The sequence below is a fragment of the Suricata suricatta genome, chromosome 15, assembly GCF_006229205.1.
Source record: "Suricata suricatta isolate VVHF042 chromosome 15, meerkat_22Aug2017_6uvM2_HiC, whole genome shotgun sequence".
NCBI classification, from domain to species: Eukaryota; Metazoa; Chordata; class Mammalia; order Carnivora; family Herpestidae; genus Suricata; species Suricata suricatta.
The window spans coordinates 52,091,435-52,114,719 of NC_043714.1; the positions used below are offsets into that span (position 1 = coordinate 52,091,435).

Below are 23,285 nucleotides of genomic sequence, written 5' to 3' on the forward strand. Positions count from 1 at the left end.
CTCATTGGGCTAAAGTTAATATCTCAACAGCACTTTTATTCTTCTGTTTTTATTTCTTCTTTCTAGAGGGAAATTTCTTTTTTCTTTCTTAATTTCCCCACTCCTAGAGGCTACTCGTGGCCCTTCCCTTGATCTTAGTCTGCGTCTTGGTAGCAACTCTTCTCCTTCCTGACCTACTGTTTCTTGTCTATGAGGCTCTTTTTGATGACTTTGGACTCCCCTGAAAACTCCTGGATAATGTCTCCATATTGAGATCCTTAATTTAACCACATCTTCAAAGTCCCTTTGCTATATAAGGTAACATATTCACAAGTTTCTAAGATTAGCATGTGGGCATTTTTGAGAAGCATTATTCTGTCAACTGCAGTCTCCCTTCTTCTAGGCAAAGGAGTCATTTGGATGTGTCATTGACAAAGTTCTTCCCACTAGGAAGATTTTAAGTTCCTCTTCTCTCCTTCAGATCCACTGCAGAGAGCTGTCGTAATCCTCTAGAAGTTCACTGACAACTGGTATCAGCACAGCCTATAAAACAGGGTCAATTGTTTTCCCTCCTGTGATCACCTGTCTTAGGGAACTCTTCATTAGGCAATCTGCATGTATAGAAGCTGAGTTGGGGATCCAAGAAATGGACGTGTGATGAGAGTCTGAACCTGCTCACAAAACTTATTTATTTCTTTCCAAGCTATTCTAGCCTGATTCTCTCTCTCTCTCTCTCTCTCTCTCTCTCTCTCTCTCTCTCTCTCCCTCTCATTTGAAAGAGGATTCCTGGGGTGCCTGGGTAGCTCAGTTGGTTGAGCATCCGGCTTCGGCTCAGGTCATGATCTCATGGTTGGTGGGTTCGAGCCCCGCATCAAGCTCTGTGCTGAAAGCTAGCTCAGAGCCTGGAGACTGTCCTCAGATTCTGTGTCTCCCTTTCTCTCTGACCCTCCCCTGCTCATGCTGTCTCCCTCTCTCTCTCTCTCAAAAATAAATAAAACATTAAAAAAGAAGAAAGAGGATTCCTGTCACAGTGATTAGTGTTACAGCCTGGTACATTGTGTTGGCAGCTCAGATTTTTGGCTCAGTGCCAAAAATGAGCTTATTCCCAAAATAAAATATTAATCCATAGAGAATATAAATTTGCCTTAAAATCCTAAGGCTTCCTGCTGTGGTTCTACAAGGTGGCCTTTCCTGTGTCTCTGTACAGAATCTCTATTTATCATAGACACATTGAGACATATTGAATTGGTGTATGGAATTAACTGCTCTATGGAAATAGAATGTTTTTTTCTCTCTAATTTCAAATTTGCCTTTAAAACAACACATAAGAAAATTTTAATAATATGTCATTCATGTAGAGATAATACACATTCTAAAGTAATAAGAGCAAGAAATATAGCATTTTCTATGAAAGATCTGTTTATAATGCTATTCTTAAAATCAACCCCATAGCAACATGATTAAACAAGGCAAAAACAGGGATGATACAATTATTGGCTGAGCTGCCAAGTCACAGTGGGTGTTAGAACTTGCTATAGAGCAAATGTTTGAAGGTTCATTGTCAGGCACTCTAACACTCAGAAGTCTGAGAAAGCTTAGTAAAATTGATCACAGTAGGGTAATTAAATAGAAAAACACTCATTCGTGGATCTGTTAACTTTAGTATTCCGCAAGTAGAGGCAACCCTTAGCTCTCTAGATAATCTTCTTGATAATATATCTTTTGGAGACAAGGGGCACTGGACAAAGCTTTACTGGACATATTGGGGCACAGTAAGTTTTTTGCAGTTCTAAAAGAAAGGCAAATAATGTATGGCTTCTCTTACCCACAAAACACTAACAGGGATGGCTGCTAGGCATTCGTAGATGGTAGCCCTACCATCATGCCAAACTGAGACCAGACCATTTGTATGTCACTTCATCATCAAAACATGGCTTCTGTTACATTTCTTGGGTGTAATTTATAAGCCAGAGGTTTTAGCCTCAATATGTCTGAGATAATGTTAACAAGTCTCGTTTCTTTAAATCCACCAAGGCTACTGCAAGTAGTGTGTTCGATTCATGAGCTTTAGAATTATATCGAACCGGTGAACACTGCTAAAAAATGTGGACCATAAAAGCCAGATACTTTTCTTCAGCTCCTAAGTAAAGCTATGGAATTTGTGACAAGGTAATATAAAAATATACACTTATATTTTATTTTTTTAAAGAATTGCCAGGTTTAAGCCCTGTCTCAGGGACTGAAATGTAAGAAGACTAAATGAAAGCATGTAATATAAACATGTATGTTGGACATACAGATTTTTTTTTGAAAAATTAAGATATGCTATGAAAACAAGCAAATATGGCTTATTTACTTTTCAGAATAATATTTAAAAATTGCTTATAAAGAAACACACAATCATGAGAATGTTTTTTTCACACGTACATATCAAAAACAAGAAAATAAAGGGAAATAGACTTCATATTAATGACAATGTAATAAATCTTTTCCTTAAAAGTGCCACAGTGGGAAAGTAGAACAAGAATACCTGCCAACAACTTTCTGAGTACAAGGTAAGTAACAGTTGATATTTATAAGATTATAATTTTAAGTCTCTTCAAAATATTTGTTTCTTTATTTTATAAAATATTTAGATAGTGTTATGGGGGAAGAATGTATACCTGATGATAATATGCCTATACTCTTAATTTTTTCCGCAAGAATACAGTGCTAGTGGCTCCTGGGTGTCTTATTCGAAGTAGAGGGTCTGACTTTGGTTCAGGTCATGATCTCGCAGTTCAGGAATTCATGAGTTCAAGCCCCACATCCGGCTCCCTTCGGCACATAGCCTGCTTTGGATCCTCTGTCCCCCTCTCTCTGTCCCTCCCCCACTTGCACTTTCTTAAAAATAAATAAACACTTTTTAAAAAGTATGCAATGCTAGACTGTTACTTGGTACTTACTTAACAAACACATATGTAAAAAATAGGTACTAAGTGATGTGCTAGCTTTAGCAAAGTATCTGGTGGTGGGAGACGTGAAGATGAGAAAAACAGTGATCAACAGTATAAGATTTCCAGGTGCTTTATTCAATAAATTTGTCATAAACAAAGGTGCTTTATAAAACCTTTTGAGAAGTCAAGGTGTATGAAAATCTTGATAATGGATTTTTTTATTTCAGTAAAATATTATTTTGAGTAAAAAACATGGTTTTATTTCAGAAGTAAGGTAGAATGTTATACACTCCCATACTCAATAAATATGCTATAAGAAGGGCACACAAGTTTTTCTTGACCAGAAGTATTATATATATGTTATATATGTGTGTGTATATGTATAATTATACATATGCACACATACATATGTATACACACATATATATGTATATGTATATATATACATATCAGAGTTGTATTGTTTTTAAAACATATGCTTACTTTACTTCATTTCAGAATTTAAAAACTACCAATGATGGTTATTTATAAGCAGGTAAATGAACAGAAAAACACATTTTAAAGAAAAAACTATTGAAATCCCCACTCCCACCCTCCTTCTCATTAACTTGGTCAACAGTCTTGCAGCTATACTTCTGCATATTTCCCTCTGTTCGTGCATGGGGGTAGAGGAGGTAAATGCATATGGAATTTTGTTTATTTTTATATAAAGAACATCATACTATTTACAGTAATCTATGATCACTATGTTTAATTATATATGTTTACATCTCTAATAACGCAAATATAATAGATACATTTTCACTGGACACACACATGTGTACTTATATAGACATGAGATTTAAAAATATGGTGAAAGTTTAGAGCAATTATTTTTATCTGTATATCTATATAGATACAGATATATGTCCTATTTCAAGAAGTTCACTCCATCTCCACCTGACCATATCTGACAAACCATATCATCTTAAGCAATGTATATCTTCTATTATTTTTATACATATTCTTATAACCATATATATATACACATATATACATATATATATATGTGTATATATATATGGTTATAAGAATATGTATATATATATAGTATGTCATCCTTGGAAATTAATATATACTTGTAATAAAATCAATATTGAAAAACATATTTGGGCCAAGAACATAGTAAAATAAAACCAAATAAAAAATTTATTTATATGTTCTTTTTCTTGGTTCATAATGTTTGATGATTCCTCAGTAACAAGCTGTAAATGTGTTACCTGTAGAACAGAATATGAGCAAAATAATATGCATTCCATTTCAACAAGACAGATTTGATACAAAATGGTTTTCATGAAAAGTGGTGACAATAATAGTGTTAGAAAAAGGTTTAGACCCTATTATTTTTTTTGCAGTAAAAATTCAGTGTGTGCTCATCCAATAATTACTAATGCCTAAACTGCCCTAAGAATTGTTTGCCCATCCAACGTTTGTATTATTTTCTCTTTTTTACCTGTCAACATTGTCTTCCTGAAATTTATTATTTTTGACATGTTGCAAATAAAGTAATTCCATTTTAGGGGAAGTAGTTGAAGTCTCTACCTGACATGTCCTCATACCTCTCAGTGTGACTGCTGTTTGGCTATATGCTTCAATGCCAGCTTTACATCCTTTAAAGTTAAGTAGACTGGAAGTGAGAACCTATTGCATTCTGAATCTTTTAAGTCAATTTCCAACCTAAATTCAGTTGATACTGAGTCAGTTTCATATAGCCTGTACTATAATACACTATATAATATGGTCCCTAATTCTCTCTAGTTGTCATTGTGTGTGTGTGTGTGTGTGTGCGTGTGCATGTGTTTATGTTTGTCAGCTGTACATCCTGCAGGAATTTACAACCTATAAGAACTGGGGGCTTTGCTTTTATTCCTTGCTGTGTTTCCATTACTTAGAACACTACCTGACACTGCCTGATGCTGATGGCCAATATATACATAAAGTTTATCTATTTGAGAGACAGAGCACACAAGTGGGGGCTGGGCAGAAAAAGAGGGTGAGAGAGTCCCAAGCTATTTGCACTGTCAGCACAGCGCTGTTTGGGGCTGGACCCTAGCCGAAATCAAGAGTGGTTCGCTTAACTGACTGAGCCGCTCATGCCTTCCTGTTAATATATTTCTGTTGAATGGATAAATTGTTTTGTTTCAAGAATCAAAAATGTTTGATAAGATTGTAAGTACCATGGCAAGGTTGGGCTACTGAGTGTAATATGCTGAAGGCAAACTGTTAGTAACAACAATTTGTTTGTGACAAGATCTATATAAAAATTATATAATATTTTGTTAGTCTAATATTAAACACATTTCAATAATCCTAACTCTAGGATAGTAAATGACAAAACACCTCTAACAGAAAATTGGTTTTTACTATCTAATTTGGCACTTACTTAAGCAAAGTTTGGAATTTGTTGGCACAAAGTATATTCATCATGTCATCTTCTTTCCTCAAAGTTTGAGCATGAGAGGGTGGTTAGTGTCCACTACTCAAATGCTCGGAAAGGAAATGACTGTGAAAAAATAATAAACAATATAACATTCCAACATAGTAAACATTATTTTCAACCTCAAATCCAACCTTTTATTTTTTAAGTTTATTTATTTATTTTGAGAGAGAGAGAGAGAGAGAGAGAGAGAGAGAGAGAATATCCTCAGTTGGAATGCTGGGCTCCATCCCACAAACCATGAAATCATGACGTGAGCCAAAATTGTTAGACGCTTAACCGAATGAGTCAACCATGTGTCCCTGAAAGGCATGATCTTGCTCATTTAAAAAAATTTTTTTTATGTCTTCTATTTATGTTTTGAGAGACAGAGAGAGACAGCGTGAGCAGCGGAGGGTCAGAGAGAGAGGGAGACACAGAATCTGAAGCAGGCTCCAGGCTCTGAGCTAGCTGTCAGCACAGAGCCTGACGTGGGGCTTGAACCCACGATCCGTTGAGATCATGACCTGAGCCGAAGCCGGCCGCTTAACCGACTGAGCCACCCAGGCGCCCCGATCTTGCTCATTTAAAAATGTTGACATTGGACTTATGTATTCTGGTGTTAGCTAAGCAAAGATAGCTGGCTCATCCAACTCCTGAGCCCATCAAAATGCCCACAGTTATAATGGAGACTAATCATAATGTGAAACCTTATAGAATAATTTCTTCCTAACACATGATAAGTTATTTCATGATTAGAGGCACCTGGGTAGCTGTTCATGAGCTTGAACCTCACATCGCACTCTGTGCTGACAGTGTAGAGCCTTTTTGGGACTTTCTCTCTCTCTCCCTCTCTCTCGGCCCTCTCCCACTCACACTCTTTATCTCTCAAAAATTAACATTTTAAAATAATTTTTAACATATGGTCTTGTCCTTGAAAACAATTAAGACAGTAAAGATAACAGCAAGTAGCAAGAAGAATTTCGCCACTCTAATTACTTCTTCCTCAGATAACAGATTCCTGAAGCTGGATTTTCACTTACCAGCTTATAGTAGAGGAGCTGTACTGAAGACTTGTATTACTCAATTAGTTTATTTAACCTAATAAACTGGTTTAGAGACAATCACTTCAAGTAATAAGATAGAGCTGAGGGAAGCAGGAGACAAGCATCGGTCTCTTCCACCCTGAGCTACAAAGCTAACTACTCAGGGGTGCGTACACAGGAGGACTCTCAGCAGGAAGCAATTTTAGTGATCTGTAGTCCCCTCAGTTAAAGAGAGCAATGTAGCTGGGCATGTTCAGGTACAGACACTTTTCTATACGTCTGGTAATTCAATAAGAAAGAAAATGCTCAATTAGGTAGCTGTCACACAGCCAGAATTTTCTTATATGACAATATAGTGAAATCTTGAAAATTGAAATGTTTACATTCATACTCAACATTACTAGTAATTACACTGTAAATAAAATTGATCAAGCCAGAATCGCAAGTAATGAGTAGAAAATGGTAGCATGGAGAGGTAACTGAATGAAAGAAGATTTAGAATTAAAATTCTAATCAACAAAATGAGAGATACTCAAGGCAAAGCATCCTCAAATCAAGAAAGGATGCTTGCAGAAAAACCTCAGAGAAAAAGTAAACACCACTGAAGTTAAGAAACACATATGTGCTTGTCAGAATAAAAACCAACAGGGATTTTTGAAAAAAAGTTAAATCTACAATATGTATATTTAAAAAATCAAAAGTCAAAGGATATGAGTAAAACAAATTGGAGAAGTAAATCTAAATGGCCCAAGGCTTTACTGACATGATGGAACTTCTCTAGTTCTTTCTCAAGTACATTTTCTTCATTTGACAATTTTTTGTCTGTTTTTCCATATTTCTTTTTTTTTTAATGTTTATTTATTTATTTTTAAGGGGGGAAGGACATAGAGGGAGGGAGACAGAATCTCATGCATGTTCCACATTGTCAGTGCAGAGCCTGAAGTGCAGCTCCAACTCATGAACTATAAGTTCATGGCCTAGGCCCATGTTGGACACTTACCCAACTGAGCCACCCAGGTGACCCTCCGTATTCATTTCTAAGTGGTTTGTTTATTTTAGGATTCTGTACCTAAAATCTCTTATGTACATAAGATGGGGGAGATCTTTTTGACTCATATATTATTTTTATTTTACTCCGGTTGGTGCGTTTCAACGTATCTTCACATATAATACAATCAATCTGCTGTTTTCCAACCTTAGTTTTTGTCATTGATGCTCAGTTCATTTCCACTGAATTACTTTCAGTTCTTCAAACATATAGAGTTCTTTTTTACTTTGTGGCTTTAACATAAAATGTACATATGTTTGTATGTCTTCAAATGACTGGCTTCTCTTCATCTTCCATGTCTGTGTTTAAATTTCACCTGTTCAGTGACATCTCCTTAAAATTCCAATATAAACAGATGTTTCCTTGCTATTTGTCTTTCACTGTGCTCATTTACATTTGGTGGAATGTAAAATAGTACTGTCACATTGTAAAATTCCCTGACAGTTTCTTATAAAATTAAAATATGTTTACTCTATTACTCAGTAGTTCTACTGCTGTCCTCCTATTATATTTCAAATGGAAAATGTCCTCAATCTGAAACTGCATGGTCATAAGAGAGGTGTATATTTAACTTAATAAAAATATCACTGACTGTATCCCAAAATGGTTCACTAATTTTATAGTCCACACAGAAACAGATTAAGACTTCCAGAGTCTCCATGTTTTAAACTATAACTGGCAAACAATGCCAGACTTTTTCATTTTAATAATTCAGATGGGTGTGAAGTGATGGTTTTCATGTACATTTCCATATTTATTCATAATACTGGATATATTTTAATATCCACACTGGACATTTATCTACTCTTTTTAAAGATTATTTTTCACTGGAATATTCTTTTTATTATTATTATAGAAATTCTTACTTGGATTAAACCTTTTGCCATTACATATTATTCTAAAATTATCTCAGCCTTTTAATGGTGTGCTCATGTTCTTAAATGTGTCTTTTGTGAACTACATGGTTTTAAATTTAATGAAGTTTTAGTAATTCTTAAAGTCATGGTTCAAATTTTTCAGTTGTTACAGAAACCATTGTCTGCCCCAATATTAAAAAAGAATATTGTAAGTTTTCTTCTAGTGGCTTGTAGGTTAATTTTTAGGTTTTGGACTGTGAGCCATTTCAAAATAATTTTGTTGTATGGTATGAAGTATATTCTGGATTCACTATTTCTATGTACTACTCAGTTTTTCTATGTCATTTCTTGAAAATAATTTTACCTTTCCCTTGATTTACTTCAGTTGCATGCTAAAAAATTAAGTAAAACAACTTTGTAAGTGGATATGTCTTTCGGCATATCTTACTGCATTAAAAAAAATCTTAATGGGGTAATGAGGTGGCCCAACAGCTGAATGTCCAATTCTAGTTTCTGCTCAGGTCATGTTCTCACAGTTCATAGGACTGAGCCCCGTGTTGGACTCTGCACTGACGGTAAGAAGCCTGCTTGGGATTCTCTCTCCCTCAGTCTCTTCCGCTTCCACAATCATGTTCTCTCTGTCTCTCAAATTAAATAAATAAAACCTAAAATAAGTAAAATACTTTTTAATTAAACTTTTTTTTTTACATTTTATTTATTTTTGAGAGATAGAGAGAGAGATAGAGAGAGAGGAGGGGCAGAGAGAGAAAAGACACAGAGTCCCAAGTAGGCTCTAGGCTCTGAGCTGTTAGCACAGAGCCCTAAGGGGGGCTCAAACCCATGAGGTCATGACCTGAGTTGAAGTTGGACGTTTAGCCAACTAAGCTATCCAGGTCCCCCCCCCCTAAAAAAATTCTTAAGCCAATACTGCACTGTTTTGATAAGTATAGCTTTCTTGTAAAATTTGAAAACAATGAATTTAAATTTTCTATTTTGTTCTCATTTTCCAGGATGGTTCCAGCAGTCCTAAGACATTTGTATTTCCATAAAATTTTAGAATAAACTTGTCACTATGTGTTTTAAAAGCCAACAAGGATACTGACTGGAATATATATCAATTAGGAGAAATGTGTGTGTATGTGTGTGTGTGTGTCCTAACTGGTCCACAGTCTAATCAATATCTTTGTTGTCTTTTCTAACATATACACAAACACACACACACACACACACACACGCACAATGTAAATATATAACATGTGTATATTTGTGGGTTATATATACATATAGTACATATATTACATATTTAATAATTATTATAACATGCATATATGTTACATATGTATATATTATATACACACATATGTGAAAGAAAGAATAAGTGAATAAACAAAGTGCAAAGACACATACATGACATTTTAGAAAATTATTTATAATTATATAACTGAAAAAAATGCTGTATTATCATATGAACAGGTGAAATGGACCAACAGAATAAAATGAAGATTCCAGAAAGCACCAATACCAATATGGAAACTTTATGCATGGTGTATTAGATAAAATTGATTTGCCTTGGGAAGTTATCAACCACTCAATACTTGGTTGTGGAATGATAGGTCATCCATATAAAACAAGGTAAAATTTGATTCTTACGTAATGCAATTTATAAAAATAACCTATGTAGATATAATCTATAAATTAATTCCATACAGAATAAACAATTTTAAATATTATATAAGACTATAGGATAATATCTTTATGGACAAATATTTTTTTAATGTTTTTATAATTTAGTTTCAGGAGACAGAGAGAGACAGCGCAAGCAAGGGAGGGTCAGAGAGAGAGACACACACAGAATCTCCAGGCTCTGGGCTAGCTGTCAGCACAGACTCGAACTTATGAACCATGAGATCATTACCTGAGCCAAAGCTGGATGCTTAACCGACAAGGCCACCCAGGCGCTCCAGTCTATATTATAATTTCTAAATACTGTAAATAAAAAACCAATGAATTCTCTATTGTAAATTTTGCTTGGCTTTTATTAGCTTGTTTTTTTGTCTTTATGATTTGAGATAGATTATTTTTTTTAGATCTGGATTATAACATTTGTCAGATCGAAAAAAGAGGGAAAGAGAGAGAGACAGAAGAGTGAGAGCATTTAAAAAGACACAATCCAAAGAGAGATGATAGGAATATGAACAATGGGGAATATGAGGGATTCATGAAGATTTTAATTGTATTTTGGTATTTTATTTTTTAAATCTCAGTTTTTTTCCCCTTGTGTTTATTTTGAATTACTCGCTTTTTATTTGAAATTAGTTACATAAATAAAACGCAATGTCAATGCTTCAGGCAACACAAATAATCCTCCTAGTTTTCATGCTATACTTTTAAAATTAAGCATTCATCCAGAAATATAGCATGTAGACTGTTCACATCACTTTTGTTGTTGTTTTTTAATAAAACTAACAGTAGCAATTTTTCATAAGTGTAATAAGGCATGGAGAATAAATCCTTATTAGATCTTAAACCCCAACCTCTGAACTTTATTTTTCCATTAAAAACTTTTAAAACCAAAATAATTGGGTCTTTCTTAAGTTACATAGATTTCAGAGTCATAATGTTTATAAATTGTTTTGCTTTTTTATTAAGATGCCAAAAAATGTACAGACTATAGAGAAACCTTAGGATTTAAAGATATTGTTTTATATATTAAATTTACATTTATTGGTCCAGAGATATTTAAAAAAATACCAAATTTTGCAACAATTATAATTTGATATTTGCAAACTGGTATCAAAGTTTTAAATTTTCATTTATAATTAGGATGTTATTTCCAATAAAAATACAAGGTAATTAAAATGCTGAAAAGCCTCAGATGACATAATGTAATAATTAATAAGGGCACTCTTATCTAAGTATTATCATTTAGTTGAAAACAAATTTACATAGGCCAATTCACAGACAAATGTTACTACGTTCACATATAATTTCAAGCATAACTTCTATCACCAAAGCACTGAATGGGTTCTGACAAAGAAGAGCACATAGTAGTTCTGAGGATTGTGTATAAAAATATACCTGTTTTAAAATTTTTTTTTAATTTATTTTTGAGAGACAGAGACAGCGCAAGCAGGAGAGGATCAGAGAGAGAGGGAGATACAGAATCTGAAGCAGGCTTCAGGCTCTGAGCTAGCTGTTAGCACAGAGCCCGAAACGGGGCTCGAACCCACCAACTGTGAGATCATGACCTGAGCCGAAGCCGGACGCTTAACCGACTGAGCCACCTAAGCGCCCCAAATAAATGCATGTTAATATTTTATGTTCAAGGACCAATAATTGACTGCCTTATAGGATATAACACTGCTGTGTGATTCAGAACACCTTCTAAGCGTTGTTCTCATGCATTAAGTTACTAGGAAAAAAGAACAGCTAAAATGAGTTAAAAAAATAATTGTACTATATTATAATGAGACTGTATATATTTGGATGTATTAAATTCTAACCAAAAAAATAGGAAAATATATAAGCTATTATTTTAAAATTATTCTTATAATCATAATTAATTGGATGATTGGACTATAGAAATATACAAATATATCAATGTATAAAACAGTAATATTATAACTGATTACAAAGTTTTTAGAAGCTGAAATGTTTTTAAAAAAAGGTATGTTTAAAGCTCAAATGGTTTGGGCATTCATATTTTTATTTTATTTACTATAAAACTGAAACAATGTTATTTTTATTTATTCATCATTGTCAAAAATATGAAAATAATAATAGTTTCTCTTTTAAAAGGATAATCTCCATGTCCAAGAATTTTAGTTAAGGAAACACATGTAAAAATTTGAATTTTATTCTTAGTCGAAAAAGAAAATATATACACAGAGCTTTTTTTTTACTGTTATCTACTTGATTTATATATTTTTACTATTTTTATCATTTTTTAAATTTTTTATTTTAGAGAGAGCAAGAGAGAGTGTCACACCTGATTGGGGAAGAATCGAAGAGAGAAGGAGAGAAAGAAAATCAAGTGGGCTCCACGCTCAGCACAGAGCTGGACATGGACCTTGATCCCAAACCCTAGGATCATGATGTGAGCTGAATCAAGAGTTCAGTGCTCTACCTACAACCACCCAGGCACTTCATAATTCTTTCATTTTTAATTTCTCTATTAGAAATATGGCGCTAACATATGCTTCCCCCTAGGGGCACCTGGGGGGCTCAATGGTTGAGCATCTGACTTTGGCTCAGGTCATGATCTGAGAGTTTGTGAGTCTGAGATACACATCAGGCTCTGTGCTGACAGCTCAATCTTGGAGCCTGCTTCAGATTCCGTGTCTTCCCTTCTCTCTGCGCCTCCCCTGCTCATGCTCTGTCTTTCTCTCTCTCTCAAAAATAAATAAACATAAAAAAATTAAATATATGCATCTCACACTCAATATATTTTGTTATATTATGCAAAATGCATGAATTGGACACATATAGCCAAGCAATCAGTGTATTTTATTTTTGTTTTTCTGGAATTGATCTAAACTTTGCAGGGAAATATGTGTATACACAGATGAAGATAGCTACATATCTATCAATTTTAATATGCATCACTAATTCATGTTCAGGATAGATTAAGTAATCTTGGAATTCCCAGAATCAATATTTTCACCACATGGAGAAAGTCTATTTAAGAATAAAAATAAGTGATCAATAAAAGAAGACAGATAGGTGATCACATTTGAATGTATGAATCCAGCTGTGCATGAAGCCAGCTTCTCTGATTACACTTGACACTTAGAAAAACAAACATCTCCTTTCTTCCCTTGAGATATTTTGGATTGCAATCTGATACTTGTGATTAAATACTAGTGGCCAACACAAAGATCAAAGTTGCTTATGTTTTAAAGATGAAAAAATGACCAGACTCAATGAATATATAACTTAACAAAATCGAATACATGTTAGTGTATTAGTGAAGGCCAAACTATTATATTCAGACAGCATATTTCTGAGCATTTCTCATCTTTTATATTTTTATAAGCCTTCATGGTTCTGTACACAAAGAAAATTACACTTTTTAAATCATTGGTAAAATACAGGTATTTTTACCTGATACATTTAACACATCTCCTTATTTGTTAAAATGCCTCAGTTCTTTTTCTTTTTTAATTTTTTAAACATTTATTCATTTTTGACAGAGACAAAGTGTGAGTGGGGGAGGGACAGAGAGAGAAGGCGATAAAGAATCTGAAACAGGCTCCAAGCTCTGAGTTGTCACCATAGAGCCTGACACAGGGTTCAAACTCATAGACTGTGAAATCATGAGCTGAGATGAAGTTGGACACTTAACCAATGGAGCCACCAAATGTCTCAATTCTTAGTATGCCATAGAATGGTAGAGCTATAACAATAAATATGAGTATTGTTTTATCTTTATTTTGATAAAGCAGGAGATTCTATATTTTCCTTCCAGGATGTATAATTTTCTGATAAGCAGCACATATTCAAGATAATCCTTTATAATACCTTTACAAATCAGGGAAGTTATGGATTTGAAAAGGTATTATCTCTATTTGCATTCCCTTCCCAGGAAAAAATTACAAGGAGTTTCCAATATAGTTGGCAGTTTAACTTATGACCTCTAATCAAATACTATAGTTTTGTCTACTGAGTGTTTATCTTAATAGTATTACTCATGAAAGCCACAGAATACAAATTCTTAATATTATGAGAGCATGCACTACTCTGAAAAAAACTGTTATGACTTGTTCTCAACTATAAACACATATGCTCAATCACATAGACTTACACCACCTGAAAAGGATCTACATTTATAAGTTTGCCACATTTTTTCCCACAGATAATTTGTTTTATGAAAGTGAAAATCTCATACTTTGTTTTTCTTCTGCTCTTACAAAATATATGATGAGTTTATCAAAAGGCAAATGAAGGCAGGCTTAGTAACTTCTGGGGGATTTCCTGTGTCTTTAACTTAATATCAAGAATTACATAAGAAGTATGAATGTTCAAGAGAAGGACTCAAATGGACATCTGTACACATCGTTTTTGGACACTCCCAGGTAAATAACTCTCTCTCTTAACCATATTTGTTTTCTATTTCAAGCAAAAAAAATAGTCATAGCTTTATCAATGTCATGTAGGATGAAAAATACTTTACATTAGAACATTAAAACTTAATTTTAGTTTATTAAGAAATATTATATTTCCTTACATCTTTTGTATAACAATTTGAGCTATTTTCTGTGAAGGAAGAATTCCTTTCTCTGAATGGAAAAAATATATTTATTAAAATTTATGTATTTATATAATATTACTTTATTAGGAGAATATAATAATCAAATATTCAGATTTTATATCTATTGTGTTGATATTTTCTTGTAGAGTTTGTCTTACAAATATATAAAACTTTGAATGTATTCTTATATGTGTATTTTCAGTAATAATCAATCTTATGATATTGTACAATTACAGACTGCCCCTTGAATATGCTTAAAAATGCTCATCTGAAAATTAAAAAATGGTCAACTGAAATTAACTACCTCAAAGAACAAGTGCTGGAGTAAATCCAGTAACTCTCATTCTCCTGCATGTTTATTTTTTCTTCCTAATCACTTATCACAACAGCCCATACGAACAGTTATCACCACTGAGGAGATAGCAAAGTGGATAGGGGAGAAGAAAATGCATTGGAGCATGTAAAGTGACCATCTATTTCTCATGACTACTAAAGAAGTAAAGTTAAGGACTGTCATATGTTAATGATTCATAGAGGAAGACAGAGAGAACAAAAGTGAGTAGGAGAAGAGAGTTTAGAAAGACAGGAGAGAACAGTATAAGCAGTACAGGCAATCCTGAACCACAATTCTATTCATGTCACTTGTAAACATTTAATTTTTTAAAAAAAATTATTTATCTTTTAGAGAGACAGTGGGAGAGGGGAAGAGAGAAAGGGAGACACACAATCCGAAGCAGGCTCCAGGTTCTGAGCTGTCAGCACAGAGCCTGTTGCAGGGCTTGAACAAGTATCAAACAGGGCTTGAAATCTTGGACTATGAGATCATGATCTAAGCCGAGGTCAGATGCTCAACTGATTGACCCACCAAGGCTCCCCATAATGTAACATTTTAATGTACTCAGCACAAGTATAAAGTTTAATATATAATATATAAATTAAATATATATGATATCAATTTTGTAGCATAAACTAGGTATTATATAAACATATATGTACAATTATATACATATAATTTAATGTAACATTTATAATTCAATAAATATTTATGAAATACTTTCTATGTATCCAATGCTCTTATGGCACTGGTGATACATCAATGACCTAAAGCAAAAATCCTTGTCCATACAGGGCTTCCTTTTTATAGGAGAGACAAAAAAAAGACTAAATAAGTGATATATTTGATGTAACTAGAGCATAGGAAGAAAACCAAAAAGCGATGAAAGCTAATAGAAGGGTGTGTGTGTGTGTGTGTGTGTGTGTGTGTGTGTGTGTGCTGGCCACACAGGGTAGATGACATGTAAACAATAGTCTGAAGGATATGAGGGAAGAACTTAAACATAATGAAATTTGGGTAGAGGAAAGGGGCACGGGTTATGATCTTATAGAAAGGTACCTGCCATGATAAGATCTTCAACTTTTATTCTGAATGAGATGTGAAGGCATTGCAGATTTACGAGGAGACTGGAATGGTATATTTTTCATTTAACAGGATCACTCTACCTACTATTGGAGAATATAAGGAAAAGAAAGGGGTGGAAGGAGGAAAAGCCAGTTGGAGACAGTTGGGGATAAATTACAGTACAAGACAATGGCAGTTTGGTCTGTAGATGAAATGATGGAGGTGGTGAGAAATGGCCAGATAGAGAGGAGAGGGTTTGCTGCAAACTGAAGATGTTGAAAAAGGAGTCAAAAGTTCCATACAGAAACTTTTTGCAAATGAAACTTCAACCAATAGCATGCAAGAATTCATGCTGATGGGATTGTAAAATGGTGCAACAGGTACAGAACACAGTACAGCAATTTCTCTAAAAGTTAAAAATAGAATTGCAAAATTATCCAGCAATCCTAAAATATATTTGGATCCAAAAAAAATTGAAATCACAATCTCAGTGCAGATATCTGCATTCCTATGTAATAGCAGCACTATTCACAATATGGAAACAACCGAAGTTTCCATCAACAGATGAACAGAATACACATACAATGGACTATAACTCAGCCTTAAAAAGGAAGGAAATCCTGCCATTTGCAACATCGATGAACCTGGAGGACATTATGCTAAGTGAAATAGCTAGTCATAGAACGAAAATCCCTGGATTATAGTGAAAGCAAGCATGAGGTTTCTCATGGACCGGCAAATCGTTTGTGTTTCCAAACATAGATCAGCATTTGTTAGACTCTAAGAAACTATGGACGTGGACAAGGGGAAAGGGAGCAGGTGGAATTATCTGTATAATAGATCACTTATCTAGGTGACTCCTGTCCATTGGAAAGGGGCCTGAAGTCTTTGTCTAATATAATGGAAAATTATGCAGTGAAGAGCCATTAGGGAAAACAAAACAAAAACAAAACAAAAAGAGAATGACATACATTTGAAATACCTTCTGATGTTTGATGCTTGCTGTTCACTAACCCTTCTCTCTGCTTACATTTGTTCAGGGCTCACGGTCTAGGGACTGGCTTTATTTTGGTCTGTCAGATTCTGATCAGTATAAGCAATTTCTCTGCCATCATGCCAAAGTCTATGTTTCTCTCTCACTATTGTGCTTTACCTTTCTCCTTTTTGAAGGTGTCAGCCCCTGTTTGCTGTCTGCTTGCTAAATAGACATATATTCTGTAATTTAACATGTTCAGAGGGCTGTCTTCCCTTTGTCTGAGAGAAGCTACTCCGTTACAAGTCACATGCACTCTTCTAGTTTTGTGTCTAAAAGCCTTAGCTGGAAATCATTAAATATCTCTTAAATCACTATTTCAAAGTGCTTACCAAAAAAAAAAAGCCTATATCTTGGCTTGGTTTCTATCTATGAAATTGTCACTTCTTTGACTCTTTTGCCTTTATTTTCAGATGTTTTCCAAATTTCTATATTTTGCACATTTTCTTCTTTCTCTCATGAAAATATTATGTTTCTGAAAACCTTCCCTGGTATTCATCTTCAAATTTAGATGAGGGACTCTGACATACAGTAATACAATATCTACCTTGGTTTTTAAGCAATTACCACAGTTTTATTGATTGATTTATTGATTGATTTAAGAGAGAGAGAGAGAGAGAGAGAGAGAGAGAATCTCTTAATCTCACAAACTGTGAGGTCATGACCTGAGTGAAAATGAAAAGTCAAACAGTTAACTGAGGCACCCAGGGACCCCACCACAATGTATTTTAATTGCTTGTTTATGTATTTATATGTATTTTTTATTTTGCAGTAAAACTGCTGAGAGCAGACTAAGTCTCTATTTCAATCCTATACTTGCTATACCTAACTCTGCTCAAAGGAGAGTAGATGATGAAATATTTCGGAATTTATTAATGGATATCAATCCTATGCAGATGACATCTTAAGTTGCATTTGCCAGTAGGATCTCTCTCCTGACTTCCATTCTTATGTTTTAAATATTTTTCCACATTATTAAACTATGTTTAAGACAGTCACACCATTTTTTAATCTAAACCAACTCTGGTTTTACTCTTGATAATAGCTTCCCGAAGCCTCCCAATTTCATAGTTTGAACTGAGTATCGGATCTTTTTCTCTCTCCCTGTGCCCTCATGGCTCAGGTCAGAGGATTCATTTTCTGGAATTCATTCTCCCTTCTCTATGCATGTGAGTATATGATGAGTATGATCTCATGCCTTTATTTAATGGTCTTTGGAATAGTCTACATTCTGGCCATTTCACGGCCAGGTTCTCTTTCAGATGTGCACATCTTTCACAGGTATCACTGTCACTTACAAGCCACTTTCAAGGCACACATACGCTTCAAAGATTTTCTTCATCCTCTTTACAGACTCTTTTCAAGCAAGTCTGGATCATAGGTAATGTGCTTCAACCTAGTCTCTCGGTTTTTCTCCCCAAAATCCCAAAGCAGAAATCATTTTCTGTAACAGAAAGGGCACCCATTTGGTAACAAGAATGTACTGTTTGGACTTTTGTTCTCCACCAATGTATCTTTGTAATCTTTGGAAAATCATTTACTTGTCTATAGTTTTGTTTCTTCCTACAAAAATAAGATAATGATGTTTCTGATCTTATGTGATTATGTGGGTGTGTATGCGTTCAGGATTCTGTGTGTGAGGCACCTAGCAGAGTGTTTCCTGCATAGTGACTGTTAACTTAGTAGGAGCTACTATCTGGAAGTGCACCACGATTTGACCAAGCTCAACTAGTCCTCTCTCATAGGGACACAAACCATGATTAAGTCTGCAATGATTTATACAAATATCTAAAAATAATGTTTCTTAAACCTCTCTACCTCCACTATAGAGTAAAGCCCTTCCAAAAAGTTGTCTTTCCTCTCTACTTCTGTTCCCTACTCACTTCTTCCCACTCCCTGTGAATTTGCTTCAATCTGGTCTTTGCCTCCAACACTCACCAAACTATTCCTTAGGTCACTGATGATAAGAAATAGTCACATGAAATATTTCAAATATGTCCAAATATGACTTTGTAACCAAGTGATCTTAGCTTCCTAGAAAAAAACTGAGTTTCCCCCCAAAATTAAAAGTGACTGGATACAGTAAGGTCTCCAGATCTTGAAGTACTTAGATGAAATAAATCAACCAGATTCTAAACTGTACACACTCTGTATTATCAAGGAACTTCCATAGTTGTGATAAAGATTGTCAAAAAACTGAGTTACTTAATAACTATTCAAAATCTTATACCTCTTACTTCCATAGAAAACTTTAACAATGATAAAATAAGAATCTTTTTCATCTATCATATGATAGCATAAGGTTTTCTCTTCATGTACTATGTTCTTTCAGCATTGAAGTAGGTAGTGTTTATTCAGATTGAAGGAAAATTGAGCAATTGTGTATGGAACTTGATTACTGACGGCCAGGAAAAATGATCCAGGTTCCGAATCTCAATTTCTCCAAACTGGCAGATTTGCAGTGTTTGTACAAATGAGGAAATTTATTTTTCTATATCAATAATAGTCCAACGCTTTCTGCTTCTGAGAAAAAATGCTCGCTGGCAAAACCAAGTCCTTTCTTCCTTTCTCCCTTTCTCTCTTTCTCTCTTTCTTTCTTTCTAATACCAGAAGATATTCATTACATTCATTTACTGGAATGTAAGTGCCAAATAACTGATTTTCTCTATATCCTTTTCTCTATAGAACTTGCTGTTTTGTGTCTGGGTCTTAATTTACAAAGGTGACTGAGTGATGACATGGAGAGATTAATGCACTGAAAGAAAATTTCAGTGTTAATGACAGTTCCCCTAGGAGCCAGAGGCACTTTGTAGGGTCTCAGGAGGAACAATACGCTTTTGTCAGGAAGCAGAAACAGAGTACAGCAGTAGGCTTAAGCCAGAACCTTTATTAGGGTTCACACAGGAAAGGGAAGACAGAGTAGGGTAAACAATACGGGACTGGCTTGTTTGAATAATTTCAGCAGGCTCTGTGCTCTAGGTCCCTAGTTAATTAGTATGTGGCCCTGGCATGAATAAACAAGAATATTGCCTCCTGGAGTACAACGGCCAGAGAGAAGCTTGGCCCTGTTTTGGTTAGTCTGCATATCAAAGACATGTTTTGTGAGTCCCTAGCTATTTTGGCTAACTGGCTAGCCCTAAAGGGGAAGGTGATTTTTGTTACATTTTTTTTTAATTTTTAATGTTTATTTATTTTTGAGAGACAGAAAGAGACAGAGCACGAACAGGGCAGGGGCAGAGAGAGAGAAAGAGAGAGAGAGAGAGAGAGAGAGAGAGAGAGAGAGAGAGAGAGAGGGAGGGAGGGAGGGAGGGAGACACAGAATCTGAAACAGGCTCCAAGCTCTGAGCTGTCAACACAGAGCCCTATGTGGGGCTCGAACCCATGAACCGTGAGATCATGACGTGAGCCAAAGTCAGACACTTAATGGACTGAACCACCCAGGCGCTCCTGTTCTGTTTTGTTCTTTATGTCAAAAGATGATAATACACAGAATTTTTTAAAAAGTTGAAAACACATGCCCACGACCAACCATAGTTGTAACACAGTTCTCTGTTTCTACATACTTGGAGAGACATGTTTTGACATTGCATACATCGGGGTGCCTGCATTTGTGGAGTAAAACATTGTCTTATTGGATTCTGTAAAAGAGAGGTAAATGAAGAGTTAATGAAAGTACTTTAGAAGAAAGAGGCTCCACTTAAGGCAAGGTTTCGAAGAATGGGACAGTGTCCTGAGTTGACTCGGGACAGCACTGGGGTGTTGAAGGCACAGGGATCCACGGTCCTGACTGTGGCCACTCCACCTAGCTCTCAGGGTGTCAACATAACCACAGTAAGGCGTCTCTGTTGTAATTCAGTGCTCTGATTGCAAAGTTCAGAAATTAATTATCTAGGTGGAACAGTGAAAAACTTATGAATCAATTAACCATTTATGTCACAACAAAAAGGAAGAGAAGAAAGTTACTTTGATTTAGAACACTGCTTATAGAATATTGAAATCTTTAGTACATCTATAGTATCTTGACACTACCCTCCTGAATTATTTTTCTTCATATACTTATTTTTCTTAATTTATTGTCATGCTGAGTAACTACATATTTTTGTGATCCTCTATTTAATACATGCTGTTATCACTAAGCTATTGAGTTCTGAGGGCTATTAATCATTTTACTTTCCATTGCGTAGCTCAATGCTTGTTATATCTGTCTGTCTGTCTGTCTGTCTACCATCATCATCGTCGTCATCTATAACAGGCTTTCCGATTTTCATTTGTTAGACTTTAGCATGCTATATCTGAATAACCTTGGAGCACAGTGACAAACATGGAAGTCTCATGAGATAAATACTGAGTCTCTTTTATTTCTCCTTCTTTTTTATGATCCATAGTAAAAATTAAAATCTTCTTGATTGCCTTTAGTGTTGGCTTTAAACTTATTTCTATCAGATTGAAAGTGCTGATTTGAACCATATCTTCTCAGCATCTAGACATGGCATGCTCTCAGAAAGCAAGACTTGGGAAAAAGTCCAGGCAATTTCATGTCATATATACCATATGCCAATAGATGCCACCATTGCACTGTGACAACCATCTGTGTTGTGGTAACAACTCTCTTCTCCATTTTCCTACTAGAGCATGCTTAAGTATGGATCATTGAATATAGCTTGGGAAATATATCCCACACATATTTTTCTATGCCCTTAAAATATGGATGGAAAGTTAAATTTCCAAGGAAAAGTATTTCTGGTTGGTGTTGAATGTATTGTTGCTACTGTTATAGCTGAAATATTACTAGATTGACAATATTCCTGCAATTATTTTAACCTTTGTATGAATCAAAGTTTGCTCTTTATTGAACAAAAACTAAAAGTTAAATTTAAAAAGCCTGCTTCAGATTATGTGTTGTGCTTGTTATTTACATATTTACATGTTTATTTTCTTTAATGTATTTCTAAATCCATCTATATTTTAAATTTCACCATTGAAGTTTAGGAATACTGTATAAAGTAAGACAGCAAGGTTGTCTGAGATATTTGTAAGAAAAATCTCATCAAGTTATGGAACATGGAACTCAAACATTAGAAAGAATACACAATAGTTGCAAATATTTTTCTCTTTTGTGTTCTGAATGCATCCAATTTATGTGCCTTTGTAGTGAAAGGTAAGGTTCCACTTTCCCTCATTTCCTTTTTTTATAATTCCTGATAAGATTAATTTGTCATTTATAGTTCTTTTCTTTCAAAACAATTCTACTGACTGGCCTCTAATTAGTGGCTTGTGCTCACATTAGGAAAATTCTTACCATTTCTACCATTTTTAACTGATACTGTAATAGAGAATTTTAAAAATAGAGCTTACCTATGTCTACTTGAATGTTACATCCCTAGTTATTTTTCCTACTGCTGAAGCTTAACTGCAGCACACTTGTGAGAGATTTATTTTAATAGAGTGAATAAAAATATATCCTCTATCTTTACTGCTTCACTTTTTATAGAACCCAACTCAAGGCTGCTCAAATTAGTTTGCTTATGTACTATTTTACAATTTCTGTTTATATAGAAATATGAGCATAATTTCCTTTAAATGCAATTTTAGTAATGGCAAAAAAATTGAAAATGGTATCACATATAACAATGTTGTCTTTATCAACCTTTAGTACATCTCATAGCTCAATAAAAATTTGATGATTTTAGACAATATAAGAAATATGTTTAGTTTATTATACAATATAGAATGATTATGGAATTACAGAATATTCTACTAAGAATTAGTAGAGTTTTCTAGGAGTTGTGGAAATTCATGTGAGTTTTTCTTGAACTCTTTTCTGATCAAGCTTTTATTCTCTTATAACATAAAAAGGTATATATGCCATTATTGTAACCACTACACCATCTAATTATCACATTATTTATTAGCTTACTTCCAGTTTTGTTGACTCTTCAATTCTAGTGATCTGAAATTTATTATGAGGTTTTCTACACATGCACATAATGGAAAGGAGTATTTATTTCCTTCATGAACACAAAGTACTTAGATAGCATTTTTAAAGCCTTAGGAAAACATAACTAACTTTCCCTGTTTCTCCAAGAGACATATGGACATGCTTTAAAGCTAACACATTATTTGACAACTTTATGAACAATTACTGGAAAGAAAACATTACATACATGCTTTCACAAAGAATTTATTGATAGTTCCTGAATCTTGCAGATTTTTTGAGAGAATTTTGTTTCAGGGAAATCACAAGTTTGGCCTACACAGATTCAATCCCCAATGCAGTCTTCA

General features: G+C 34.4%; 1 long non-coding RNA gene across 1 annotated transcript in view; it reads left to right on the plus strand.

The window, feature by feature from the left end:
* The window catches only part of LOC115279466, a 30,033-nt gene extending 17,631 nt beyond the window's left edge, over window positions 1-12,402 (plus strand). Inside the window, exons 2-5 of the long non-coding RNA XR_003903453.1 lie at window positions 2,014-2,148; window positions 2,480-2,534; window positions 9,795-9,953; window positions 12,286-12,402. This is a non-coding gene — a long non-coding RNA (uncharacterized LOC115279466). The remainder of the gene's footprint in view (window positions 1-2,013; window positions 2,149-2,479; window positions 2,535-9,794; window positions 9,954-12,285) is intronic.
* The last annotated feature ends 10,883 nt before the right edge of the window (window positions 12,403-23,285 follow it).